The 15,516-nt window shown below is 28.0% G+C and overlaps 1 protein-coding gene across 2 annotated transcripts in view; it reads right to left on the bottom strand.

The window, feature by feature from the left end:
• Positions 1 to 15,516, bottom strand: part of LOC126897089 (regulating synaptic membrane exocytosis protein 1) — an 89,050-nt gene that overhangs the window by 52,111 nt on the left and 21,423 nt on the right. The gene's annotated exons all lie outside the window — the stretch shown is intronic.

Below are 15,516 nucleotides of genomic sequence, written 5' to 3'. Positions count from 1 at the left end.
TTACAAGAAAAGAATAATTGAGATAAAACATGTTCTACAACGAAGAAATTCTCAATATTGTTTTTATTTTTCGTTTAGTAAAGTATTATATGATAAATGAATCATTCTACATAATTTAGTGGTTTTTTGTATAACAAAATAAAATTACCATAAGTACGTTTTATAAATCATCTACGACGCACGCATATTAAAATGATGTGAAATAAATATAACTTCTAAATACCGCCTTTTTTTATAACGTTTAAATACAAGTAAATATAAATATAAATTTTTATTGTGGTTATGAGATTACTTTTTTATAAAAGTACAAATATACTGAGCGGCAACATTACACGTTTAGTCACGCGTAATTGGCCCATTAAGGTATAAATAGCTCAATAAAGCACTATGCTTAACTACTCTTAAGCCTTTATAGTCTTTTAAAAATAATGAACTAAATCGAGTATTCGCCAATGTTACTTCAAAATTAAAAATATATTCTTTATTGTGTATTTAGGACTCTCTCAAAAAACGTGTTTGTAAAACAGTTTAATTACGTCAAAACTTACCGACGCAAATTTTTGCTCATACTTCGAAGGTCACATACAAACAAAAAAATGATTACCTTTAGAATTAATACACAAGAACTGACATTCTATTTTTTATCGACATTTTTAAATAAAGTATATGAGTGTAAACAAAAACACTTCTTTGGATCTAAAATATTTTTTTTAAAACAATACGTGCACACTTTTTTTAATGTCTACCTCTTTTTCTCATTAAATCACGTTCGAACAGGTTTTCTCTATGTTATATGAAACATTCAACGTATAAAAAGTCATATATGATCAAATTATTGAAAATTCTATTGATATTTCAACAAACCATTCCACGTATACAGAAGTAGTGTGTATGTAGTAGTGATTACTAAGTAAGATGTCTTTAAGTCTAAAATAAAAACAATTTATATGTTATAGGGTGCGGAGCATTTCTAAATTTTGTTAAGTTATTCCGACACACATCATCAACCAGTAGAAATTTTTATTAATTTACTTTAGAACTTAATAATATGTTCTTTTCGAGGTTATAGTATTGGAGGTGCAATGAGGAGGATCCCGACAATAACGGAAAATATTTTTCCGTTATAGTCCTACGACAAAGTTGTACAAACTTAAGACTCTTTAAAGTGACTTAAATAAAATTTATACGTGCATATAATTCCGCGTCCTATTTTTTTATGTTTAACATCCTCTTTAAAAGCCATTGCTTGCGACAGAGAAGAAAAGAAAACCTACTTATCCCAGTGCAATGGAATCGAACCCTGACAATAACACACTAAGATACGATGCGCTAATTAAAAAAAAGTACATAATTGGTGAATAAATTTTATCATGAAATTAATTATTATTTATGCTGAAGTTTAACTAAAGAAACACCAGTACAGGGAAAACATCCCATAATAGAGACACGGCATAGATTACAATTTGTCAATGACTATCATAACTACATAAAACGCTTCAATGTATATGTGCACTAAAAATACTTCAAAGAGAGGGAATGAGAATTGGTTCTCTTATTTTTAATATGCCTATTAACAAGAATCAAATTTTTAAAACCCTTAAAAAAAACATACTACAGAAATTCATTTAAATATTCTGAATTTTCTGATTTTTACACAAAAAACATACTTTCTTCATTAACTTTGATGTTCTTTTATACAAAGAGACAAGTTCAGAGGTTAATTTTTTCAAAATAAAGTTTGTTACATCATTTTTAATTTAAGACATACTTAAAAGTGTCAGATTTTCCGAAACATTTTCTAAAGTTATTTTGAAAAAGTTCTACTTTTTATATACATGTTTTAACCCCTTTGTAAAAAGATAAAAAGTCAAATAATAAAAAAGTGTATTAAATAAAAGGAACATACTTTAAATGCTCATAAAATATCAGTATTGATCCAGACATTTTTCAAAAAGTTAACGAAATATAAAGATCAATATAGTAAATATCAAATCAATATTTTAAAACAAAAATAATATACTTTTTAATACGGTAGCAATTCCGAATATCCTATTCGCATCATGGAAACAATTCCAAGCGAATACATTTACGATTTTTTTAGATATCAGTATATCTAGATATGTTATGAAAATGTTCTACGTTTTTCCTGACAACTTCTCAGCTGATAATCCTTCTAGTGATACCATTAATGTAAGTCAAAGCAATTTAAATTTAGGAGTCTTGGTCTATTGTCCATAAAGTATATTATAATAGCTTTAATCCACCTTAGATACTCCAATGAACTTTGCAACAGTATTTACAACCATAAGTTAGATACATAATTTCATCAACCTCGGTCCTGGGGAGTCTTTAATCATTTTAATTACACGATCGTTATTAAATGCTGCAGCGACTCGGAAACGGTAAAATGAAGTAACATTAGATTTAAAGACAAATATCATACAAGCTAAACGAAAAATTATTAGTACGTCATCTAAAAATTGAATGAAGTAATAATAAATACCATTAAGAAATGTTAAAATTTTAATTTGCCATATCGTCAGTTTTATACAGCTACTAATTGTCATAGGAAATACATATTAATATTTTTTAAGATTAAATAAAAAAGAAAATGTTTTATATTAAATCGTTAAAAATTCAATAATAAATTATAATATATTATATTATGGCATATATTACACAATTATAATTATATAAAATACCACAATGAGATTCGAATAAAAACAAAATTTTTATTTTATGAGTTAAATCAACAAATTTCTAATAATGTTTCAGAAAATAATAACGCTATAAACATTTGTTTTATAAATCGTTTGTTTTTAAAAATTAAAATATTTAAAATATTCGTTAAAGTATTATTACTTTCATATAAAAACTATGTAAAATGTATTGAAATGCAATATGGGTGCATAAATATGTACAGAGATAAAATAAATTAAAAGTAATTAATGATAAAACTGAAAGAACATAGACTATAACTTAATTAGTATTTCTTTTTTAGTTTTTCAAGCTATATTTTTAATTTGCTTATCTTTTTCATAATACGTAAAGCAAAAAACAGATACAGCAAAATTGTTCATTTAGTTTTTAATTCCCGACAGAGTTTAATTTTTTAAACTTTCTAAACTTACGAACACATAAAAATGAATTAGATTTTGTTGTAAAAAATTATTAAGTGTTTTAATTTTATTGTACAAACATTTTTTACTCGATTCTTAAACGATATTCCGGTTGTAAAATAGAGCACACAACCGTTAGGTGTACGAATGATCCCAATAAAGTATCTATTAACATTTATTATTCACATTATAAACTACATAGAGGATATTCTGGTCATACTACTTTGACGTAGATCACACACACTTAAAATTATCACAAATTATTAATACCTTAAATTACCGCTACTAATGTAAAAGTTAAATGTAATCAATTGTTTTCATTTAAAAACCATTTTTTATGCCTAATTATCAACATTAACTATTAGTATAATTAATCATGACTGGATTGAAAATGATCATTGGGTGTATTACTGAATACATGACCATTTTTTTTAGTTTTTAGCAATTTTATAACGATCAATTTTACTTTGCTTTCGCATATAATGAAACCCCTTTGTTCTATACGAGTAAAAGGAATTTTATTGCTACGTCGTTTCTTCTACATGTTCAAAGCTTAATTTCATACACGTAATAAAGGCTGTTATAACAGAAGAGATAATCTATTAAGAGACGAAGGAGAGCAATTATTATCACAAAACAATAGAATGCCTTATCAAAAGAAGTAATAAGGACAGAAAAGTGATGAGTTATATCTAGAAATTATAACAATAAATTACTAAACAGGAATTTAAAAAATAAAATAAAATTACTTTCAAGGTGTTGTTAATCAAAAATAATTTCTCTAACTATTACACATAAGTATTATGTGTTTTATACATTTTTCAAAATCTAAGGAAACACAATATAATAAAATCTTTGACTAATTTTGAAAATGTTGCGAAAAAAAATTAAATGTTTAACTATTAATATATACTATTATATAGTATTTTTAATAATAGTTAAATCAAGGATAAACAATACTTTAAAAAACATATTTGGTAGTCAATGTCAGCTATAATTAAAGTGAAATATTAGAAGGTACCTTTAAGTGTAACATAAAAAACGAAAAAAATCTTCAACGATTTATTTAGAACATTAGTTTTAAGTAAATAATGTTTATGTGTTGTATTTAAGTAGATGAATGTGTTTACAAGAGAAATAAGAAAACGTTAACAGATTAGTATTAATTACTTAAACATAAAATAATCACTACTGTTTTTTGTAATATAAGCTACATTTTAAGCATTACAGTCACTTTAGACCATTCATGCGCTTAACGAAGGGTTATAGCCACTATAAAAAAAATCTAATAAAAACCACGTGACGTTTATAACGATGTGTGTGCAATATGTTTGTTTTTTCAAATATAAATAGAGCTTTTTGCATTTGAATACGTCTCAATGGTCTTCAATAGTAATTTCAATGAAGAATATAGTGGCCATCTTATTTCTAGTACCCAGAATATATGTTTTTCTTTCATTGCTTTGAGGCATCTACCCTTTGTGAGTCAACAAAAGTAAGTAGAAAAAAAAGCACAGCCATACCGATTCATCTAATATTAGACCAATCGTTTTGAACCCCTCGGGACATGGTAATATAAAAACCAAATACACACCACAAGAGACAGAGAATAGAGAACCCTTATGTAAACTAACATAGAACGAATACAAATGTTGATTTAAACGGTTAAAAAGTAGTGTGAATAGATCGGTGAGCTATTTCGGGTATTGAATGTGACAGCTTTAGTGTTGCCGCCGCGTTATGAGCAATAATGGATGATCAAAATGTCAATAATGACTTAATTTAAAATAATGTATATAGTAAAATAAATATACACGTATGTTATTCTCATATTGTTATTAAAACTATTGAGATGACAAGTAACGTTTATTCAGTGTACGTTCATCTATAAACAAAACTCGATACATGCAATGGCTGAAAAACTAATTGGAGCACATCAAAAAGGCATGCAACTATTATTTATAAACACGACCTTCTCCTGTAAAATATTGACAAACCGATAAATTTAATATTGATCAAACCTTGTACTTTGTTCATTTGTAAAACTTTTACTTGTACGTGTTTAAACGCAACTTGAAGAAATTAATAAAGCTTAAGTACAGTTATTATTCAAAACTGGTCATAAGTATTAAAATAGCTTATTTACAATGGAGATCTCGAGGTGTAGGTATTGTTGTTATAATTGATAAAAAATTCAAATGCTTTAATAAAATATTTTTTTTGAGCCACACAACTTTTCTTATTTATTACTCCCGTAATGTGATTTTTTTTAAATATTTAAAATATCCAGGTGTTAATTATATTTCGTCACTCTTTCATCACTTTCATGAGCGATGCGCTGTAAATGCAAATCGATTACCAACGAAATAAATCCAACATTAAGTTATTATCAGTGTATTTTTAATCTGAACATTGCACAAAACGCGTGTTATGCCAAGTATGAACAACTCTTTGGAGATGGATTGCAATTTAAGTACAATACAACGAAATTATACCTCAATGTTATCGTGCCGATGCCGTTCGTGAAGGCTGACATTATTATTATAGTTTTTAAAATATGAAATTCTTTTTATGTTCTTGTGTATGTATTCCGTGCATGAAAAAATTACTTTACACTTCACTGTAATTTACAAAACTAAAACAATAGAAAACCTAAGATCCATACCCAATGTTCAATACCGATATTTTTATTTTTATAAAAAATATTCTACAACAATAATGGTAACAACTGACAAACATGGGTAAATATGATATAGAAATAAAGATTTACAAATTGAAACTGATAGCATAGTAACCATTCTCTCAAGACACCTACTCATTCTTTTAATTAGTATAAGAATCAGTTAAGTCTACTTATGATACTGATATTAAATAGGCCACAATAAATATCAAAAAAAAGACAACTGGCTTCATTAATCATAATAATATACATTTATCTGTTTGATAATACTCTCGAATAACAGACGATGCTCTTAGAAATGTCCAACAAAAAATAATAATTCAAAAATGTTTATTATTTTGAGGAATTATTTACTCGAATGATTAACAGTGAAATATTATAGTACAATAATTATTTTCTTAAACATTTCGATTTTGTTTTATTCGGTTATATGTTAAAACTTTCAATGGTACGCTAACAATTTTAATTATTACATTAATTAGTGTACCACCGAAGATAAATTATTTATTCGTTAATTATACTTCACTCGACTCTATTTTGATATTTATTTTCCACTTACAATAACACTTGAAAATAAAATACAGCAATATTAGTTGTATCCTCTACCCGATTTTACAATTGACATGTTATTAAATCGAGCACAATATTTAAGGGCGCCAGTGTGTGTAATCTCAGTGTTTGAACTTTATAACTACCGAAATAGTTTTGTTCTTGACGGAAAAATAATTTTTCTTGCGTAGCCATTAAACTTTTAACTCTGACTTCTCGTGTAACAAATAAAATATTGATTACTTTTTTAAATGTTAAATCGTTAGTTTATGTCTAGGAAAAAATCTAATTATTTCAAAGTTATGTTATTTTCAATAACACGCGCGTGTGTTTTATTTTCATAGAACTTATGAAACAATTCCGTCGTCAAAAACATTTGAACTTTCATAACATTTTACACCAGGCAAAACGGTTCGAAAAATGATCAAAAACGAGTTTACACATCATTTTAAAAACAATTGTTTATTAGTGATATATTTTTATTTATATTACAAAATTTTAATTCACGTTTATGTTTTATGATCTTTTAAAACTTTTACTAATTTGTTACTGGTAAATTCTTATAAAAACATTTGATGTCTTCGAACAATAACACTTTTGTCATTCAGAAAATTTCTCTTAAAATGTTACTTTTTGACTCCAAATAAATGACTCATTCATGAGATAATTCATTATTTAAATGACGATAAAAAGTATTTTAAACCCTTTTGAAAATCCATATAATTTTTTATTTACAGTTTATGTTTTATTGATTCGGAGAAAAAAAAAACTCTAGCAACAGAAAGAGTAATAGAATTCACCCCGTTAACCGAGCTAAATCTAAAAATAAATATTTTATAAAACTAAAGAGAAAATAATCGAATCGAGTTATTAATTAATTGATTAGGTTTAAAGATTGAGGTTGTTAATAAAGTTTCATTGTTATTCGCGTTCCATTTAGCGGAGGAACATTTAATTAGTTAAATTAATTTACGAGAATTTATATGAACAAAACTTCTTTTACCAAAGTATACAAAAGTATAATGTAGATCGATAGCCTGTCGCTCAAACACAAAGAAGTATACACAATTTAACAAGACAAATATTTAAAATAAATACATTTTAATAAAAGTATTGGAGACATGTATTTTTCGTAGACCATAAAAGCTTTTCAACCGCTGACTTCTAATTCATAACGTTCCGACCAAATATACATAGTGATCAGCTTATTATAAACCATTGGATTGATTACTCACAAAATAAATACAATATCGGAAAAACATTTTTTAATTTTTTTTAGTTATATATGTTTCTCGATTTATCAGCTAATAATTACTTTTTAGAATCATCCCTTGTAACTTAAAGGAGAATTTTCATTTTTTTTTTTTTTTGTAACATGCATATTTTACTAGCTTATAAAGTTGAAAATAATTTAATTAAGAAAATGACTGGTCGATAACAACTTTTGGACCAGTACTTGGGGAGTTATTCTCATTTTTATACCTAGACGGGGCGAAGAGTACAGTCGGGAAATGACTAGTGATAAAAATAGCAACACCCATTCCTTACTTCCAGTCGTAACTTTAAATTGCTAATAACTTCTGGAAATACTAGTTCAAAAGTTGTTATCGATCAGTCATTTTCTTAATTAGATTATTTTTTAAGCTAGTTACATATATACGTTGTCATCAAAAATAAAATAAAATACTCTTTTCAGTTACCAGGGATGATTACTAAAAAGTAATTATTCGATGATCAATCAAAAAATACATGTAACAAAAAAAAAATTATCCAATATTTGTGAGTAAACGAATGGCTTATGATAAACGGATCACCCTATACAATATGTTTTCATACAACACTCTTTTTTTTCAATGAGAAATTAAGGCCAGGGCACGTAAATAGGATTTTCGTAGAAATTCGCGTGGAAAATGCGAACGGTGATTTTCGCTGTTCGCGATAAAATCCCAACGGTATTTTGAATGAGGAAAAAATGAGCACTACGGGGTTTGTAATACTCATAAACAGTAACCGAAAAAGCATTCCATCGGACCACACCGACCATTAGTTATTCGATTATTTTGTTGGCCGTGTCAAGCTGAACGCGACAGACAGTAGAAACCGAGCTAATATAATATTTTTACAACAACAATAATAGTAATGTATTTACAACAAAAACAACAACTAAAAACGTAGGTTTGATGAAGCCGTTTAATCACGTGGGCGGTTAACGGTAGAAACGTTAACGAAAGGGGAAAGGAAGGCTTAAAGTAAACGAGGAGAGGCTCGTAACTGAGGGGGTCTTTATTTTTGTCCCTAACGGTCTGGTCGGCGGGGGTGTAACGGAATGGAGCGCAACTGGTAGGTGAACTCGGTCGGAATACCCCGCCCGCGATTCGTAGCGCGGGGTAGTGGCACGGTCGAGTTGGGGAAGCTACCACGTTATCCAGGGTTGCGTTGTGGACGTATTGATTATGGCACGCGCGATGCACACACCGCTACCGCTATCACCACCACAGCCACTGCAGCTAACGACGACCGAGCCGACGGAGCGGGTTCCCGGGACAGCGATGCCACCACCGGAGCGCGGCTATCGTCTCAGTGACGGAGCGCGCGTAACAGGTAAAAAGTAAAAACCCCACTCCGATTGCGCGGCCAACGCACGTATCCTACATTGTATAGGCGGCAAACCCAAGACGCGCGCCCGCGCATACCAATCGTCTACGCGCGCAAACCGTGTAATAATATTCAGCCGCAATTTTCATAAAAACACTGCAGTGGACCCGTAGACCCGGCAAACCGTGACCAGCGGCTGGACGATTTTCACCATCAAGCGAGTGCGATACCAAAGCGGCAAGGCCTATCGCCACGAAAAATGATCCTTTACACCGTTTAAATAAAAATGCATTGAATCTCACCTCTTTCTTTCAAAACTTTTTTTATTCGGTTTATTCGGTTTTTATTCGGTTAGCTAACGAATTGAACCGTTACCGCGAAAGCCTTATAATGAATCGTATATCATTATCCATTAGGGTGAACGAGGATGTAAAATGTAAACAATTTGATTTTTTCTCTATTTAACTATTTAACAGATTTCATTCCGATTGAAAAGTTATATGTGTTATATTAAATGCAAGGTCAAAATAAAAACTTGTGCGTTTATTTAAAAAAATTCATTTACAATTACCACACTTCACCCTAATTCGTATTATACTAATATTAAACTTGAATAAAAAAAAGCACCGCAACATTTCGTAAAATCATTTGACGTCTACCGCGAAGTTTAAACGACAGCATTCAGCACTTCTTCGTAGAACATCCGCAATTGATAAATACAAGGCACAAAGCGTGTACATGACACCTACACAAAACGTCGAGCTAGATGTTTATCTTAATAAAATGGTTTAAATTAAAAAATAAAATATCCGACTGCAACTATAAACAAAATTTTTAAAAATCAAGATACAAAACAAATATGCTGTTAGCAATAAAAACGATTAACAATAGAACCTTATTGCCCGACATGAAATTGTAAACAATTAACGTCAAAGCATCTCATTATTATTTTTTACTCGTATAAAAATGTTTTTAAATCACAAAAATCGAATGGTTACAACATTAAAAACTTAAAGAAACTTGCATCAATTATTTCCCCCCTCTCAAAAAAAATAAAAATGGTCTACCTTGACAAGTATGTAGCATTGTTGTGAACAACAGCCAATGTAGTTAAATTAAACTTTAAAACGAATTAAAAATACCAAAAAAAAGTTAAACATAAGTATTAGATCCTTTTAAAATAATTAATTTTTACTAACTTAACATTCGATTACCATACAAATAGAAAACTGATTTTCTATTAAAAATCGCTTGTATTCTCTTTATGCGGTATTTTTAGTAAAGTAATAAAGTTGCCCGATTTCATCACTGTTGAGTATATTATGAGAAATTTTACACCTTTCTTAATTATTAAATTGACTCCAAATGAAATAGCTTGATACGACACCGCTGTTGAATTCTCTTTATCTTAAGTCAATCATTTACTGTACATCGCTGTTATTTATATTTTAAGTGAGACGTGGTTTCCTCTCTTACAACACAGTGTAAGATCTGACAACATCTTCTAGTAAATACTAATCAATGTACAACATTTCAAGCAGTTAAATTTAAATACCTAATATACTCAAAGTATTTAGAAAACAAAACTTTACAATGGCTCCGAGGACGTGTCACGAAATCTTCTACCCACTCGAAAACCCATCAATAAATAATAATAGTATAGAACTTTGTAAAATTTCATTTGAATAACAAAACCTTAATATTTACCTCACTTTGTCAATATGTTTTTTACTATCTTATACATCGTTCATTTACATAAAACATAATGTTTTTTATCCACTTTGTTTTATACAAAAAATACCATAAATGCCTGTACAAAAAGTTTATACTCGAGCATTTGTTTCGCCACGGAGATAGAAGGACTACTTTTTTGTTGGCTAATATAAGTAGGCGTATGTAATCGACAAAAAATTAATAAAGCTTAAGGACAGGAATATTGTTTTATTAAAAAATTATGATTTTGAATTTTGAACTTAGAAGAACAAATAATTTTAAATCATATAAATAATAAAACATACAAGTGAACAAATATTATTAATTTTATAATTTTTTCAATTTATTTTATTTTTACATACATCAATAAGATAGAATACATTTTTTCTGCTCAGTTAGACGAAATATTCAAAAGTTCTTGTTGTGAAACATATTGTCCATTGGTTATGTTGGCAATTTACGACATTGAATAAACAAACTTAAAAGTCTGGCATTTAATGATGAAAGGTAAGATGCTATAAAAGAACAGGTTGGCGGGTAAATGGGAAGATTATAAGACAGTGGCGATCTAGCAACAGTTTCCCGGAAAGTAAGTGCGTACTCACGACTTTGTGGACTCCACCACCCTTTTCACTGTAGATAATAATCAATACTTCAAACGCGTCTTACACAAGTATGAATGGTATCGAATTGTCGATGATTTCTTAGAATTACTTATAAGAAAAGACCTGTGTGAATGGACCGACAAAAAGTACAAAATAACACGTCATCTCGGTTCTACCTCTGTCAACGCCGTGATCAGTTGTCCGTAAAAAGTAAACAAGAGAATAAAAGCGTATGTAAATTAATATACAAATTACAAAGGAATTTCGCTTTGTTACGAGGATCTTTTAGCTGTTTCAATATAACAACATCATAAAGTACGCGATGCACACTTACAAAAACAAATGTCTCTAGTAGTGCTTACGCGTTCCTTTAGTTTTTACGTACTTCAGAAGTACATATTTCAAATTTAACACACTTTCAATTTATACACTTAACATATATAATCATGGTTATAGAAGATATTATTAATTATTGCATATTACTTCACCTAAAAATTTGAAGTTCATTTAATGAACTTTGGATTTTGAATATCAAAAAGTGTTATAATACAAAAACATACAATCTATTTTCGACTTTCTTGTTACTAGAATAAACAGAGACCTATGAGTGTGATTTACATAACAAGTTAAGTCTCCCCTATCTTTTTTTTTTATTGCAACGACGTACATCGTTTTTCTGTTAATCTTACATGTTGCGTTCACTTAAATTTTATTACTGCGTTTTCTATGTACATCCTAAAAGCGAATATCTGAAATAGAGTCCCATATAAATAATCTCATCGAATTACGACTACTTTTTAAATTACCGACTGTTATACATCTTTACAACAAATTTAACACGTTGACCATACGATTTTATTTGAATGGCATATTATAAATAATAGCACTTTAAATCATTGATATGATTATTCTTCTTCGCGCGTACGCAATTGTTTAGTAATTTTTGTCGCTTTTTAAGTTGAATATTTTTTAGTTTAATTATTATTATTATTATTAATTATATTTAACGTGCTCTTTAAAAGCTATTGCTTGTAATAGATAGGTCGAGAAAACGTACATAGGCCAGTGCAACAGAATCGAACCAGTTACCTATTTACTGAGGCTCAACATGTTACCGAATAAGCTAAGTAGGCCACTTACCTAAATTAATATTTTAAATGTAATTTTTAATTTCAAATAATATTATTCACAAATGATCAATTATTATTCTATTCTTCGTTGTTTTATATTTTTTATGTGCATTAAAAATATCTTAGTTAATGGACAAGAAGCTCTTATTTTGTTTTAAGGATTATCTAGTTTTTCAGTCTACATTATTCAATTCACAAAAAGTAAATTTAGCGCAAATAAAATAACACGCTAAATGAACACAATCTTTTTTAAATACATGTATATATAGTAGTGGTTCATTTTAATTGAGGGAAGAAAATAACCTTTATAATCTATTAACTATACTTGTGAATAATTATTTACTAAATATTCACAAATAAAAAAATTTTAGTATATTAAATTAAAATTTAACTGTAATTAAGTAAATGTAGATGTAAATAAACGAAATTTACTAAAATTTAAAAAAATACTCACATGAAAAAACTAAAATATAAAAGAATCACAACTAAAAACAAAGATAAATTTTAATAATAGAGTTCCGTTAAGAATTAAAATTGTTATAATTATTGACAGTAGTTGACTACCATTTTTACCAAATTATACTAAGGTATAGTTTGATTATATTTTATATATAACTGTATTTCATTATTAATTCTCAAAAAATAAATATAATTATTACGAGAAACTTGTTTCATAGGTTTTAAAAATTTATATTGAAAATCTTCCAATTAATTTTTTAATTATTGATGTTAAACTTTAAATTTTACAAAAATCTGAACACTAGAGTTAAATTATCCCCGAGTCTAATTCTTTTTTTGAAAATGTGTCGAGACTACATTAGGAATACTCATTAAATAAACATTTCAAAAACAGTATTTTATTATTTTCACAAAAATAGCAACTGGTATAGTCTAATTCTGTTATACAAAACTGGTACCACAAAATAATTCATCCAAAAATATTTACAAAAAATAAAAAAATTTATTTTTGTACAACATTGTACTATACAATTAAGTACTAATTTTGCATATTCATTACGCCGTACTAATATAAAATAACATTATCGTACTACAAGCCTTAGCAATAATTTAAAGTATGTGTTTCCAAATTCAATACCTACTAGAAAATTATTAGTAGTGAAGTACTTGGCTAATATTCAAAGATGTTCAAAGGAACTAGACAAAATCTTAAAACTAAAATATTAAGTGCAGATATAATTGAAAAATTAATTAAAATAGGTATATCAATAAACATATCACGAATCCCGTATTTAATTCAAATATTCTGCGATGCATTTATAATCTATGCTACTTATGATCGAATTTTATTTAAAATACTGATTAATGTTAGTCTTTAATGACAAAAACATTTTATTATGAATTATACTGTTATCTAAAGAATATTGTTAAACAACAAATAAAAAAAGTACATTAAGATTAAACTGAATACTCTTTTAAGTGTTAATTGAAAAATACTGTGAATCAATCTATTAAATTACTTTTATCGTTTTCACAATTGAAGATTTACGAATTTTTACCAATCTCTTTTTGTATTACTTCTTGAACAGAGAACGAGAATGCGCAAAACAAGATAGCAACTTCAAATATAAATAATACAAAGTTATGAGTAAATGAGTTGGAAATACAAGTAAAGTGGAATTTCAACAAGAATTTATAATTAAAACAAAGTAACTTGTACAAAATGCTACTAAATAAAATTTCACTCGAATTTATGAATAAATTATCATTGTACATATTAAGCAATTGTAATTTTTAAATGTTTAACTAGATATTTTGACTATACAAAACAATTATTTTAATGAAATTTCTGCTTAACTAATATATATATAACAAAATAACAATTAAATAGTCACTTATTCTATTATTTGTTATTAACTGTTTGAAGGAAATCAGCTTTTTCTACAGAAGTTATTTTAAACTATGTACAAAAGCTCTACAACAAATCCAATCCAGTATTGTTAACACTGCTAGCAATTTTTATAGTACCAATTTAATTTATTTTCCCTTTTCGTACCTACCACAATAATTTTACTATTGTTCATACCACTGGCATTATACTCTCTATTTAATTAAATAATATACTTAAATTTTCGGTGTAATTCTAAAAACATTAACTAACCTAATGTAATTGGACAAAAGTGCGTAAATTTTAGAATAAACCTTTGTTATTGTATGAGAATTAAAAAATCCAGATGTTGCAGAAAGTAATATTACTTGAGCGGCTAATTTTCATTGACACAATACATCATATCGTGTTTCATAAAATTTATGCCATCTTTAAATGGTATTATATTTTACATGTGTATTTATAATAAGAATATTTATCTACTAGGCAAAGACAAATTACGATATTATACAATATTCTAAAATTCCATGTTTTTGTGTTAGTGCATGAAAATTTATCAACAAGGAAAAGAGAACCGTCCTTGACAGACCCCGACAACTCTGATTAATCGTCGTTCTTCAAACTTGCTCTGGTATCCGGGCTTATCCATAATACCCAGAGAGGTGCCATGACATTGTTGGGTGTCCATCTACGAGGACAGAATGGTTAGAGGAGAAAAACGCATAATCCAATACTTCAAGTCAAACTAATTCCTTCTATTTTTTTCTTTGTTATAAACAGTATAAAAACATTAATCTGCATAATTATCAAATAATTGCTACTAATATTTTAAAAGCCGGTTTATGCTCAATTTTTTACTTCATCATAGATGACCCATTTTATATTATTCATCAACTGGTCTATATTTAAAAAAAATATATTTACTACAACTTTTTAATGGAATTTTAATTTTTTGTTTAAAGCAATTGTATGTTTACTGTTTTGATAAATTTAATTTCGAATATTTATTTCGTGTTTCTATGTATCTTTTCATTCGTTAAATGTAAAAATAATTGTGTAAACTAGTCGATGACCGTCAATTACTCCATTTACGACACCTCACCTCTTTCCTTGCTCGACATTTATGTTTACACACACGCACAATGTCACCTATTGCTTTCTTTTTTTTCAGAGCTTAATGGATCCTTTTCAACTTGTCATTTAATATACTGCCATCAAAGTATTTACCCAACCAAAAAGTACTTAAAGAAAACAAGAAAAAAACCATCGAAGAAAGTTA

Source organism: Daktulosphaira vitifoliae, unplaced genomic scaffold (assembly GCF_025091365.1).
Source record: "Daktulosphaira vitifoliae isolate Bord-2020 unplaced genomic scaffold, ASM2509136v1 Scaffold_1, whole genome shotgun sequence".
In the NCBI taxonomy this organism is placed as follows: Eukaryota; Metazoa; Arthropoda; class Insecta; order Hemiptera; family Phylloxeridae; genus Daktulosphaira; species Daktulosphaira vitifoliae.
Note: the sequence above shows the minus strand (reverse complement) of the source record. Positions and strands in the feature narration are given on the sequence as shown.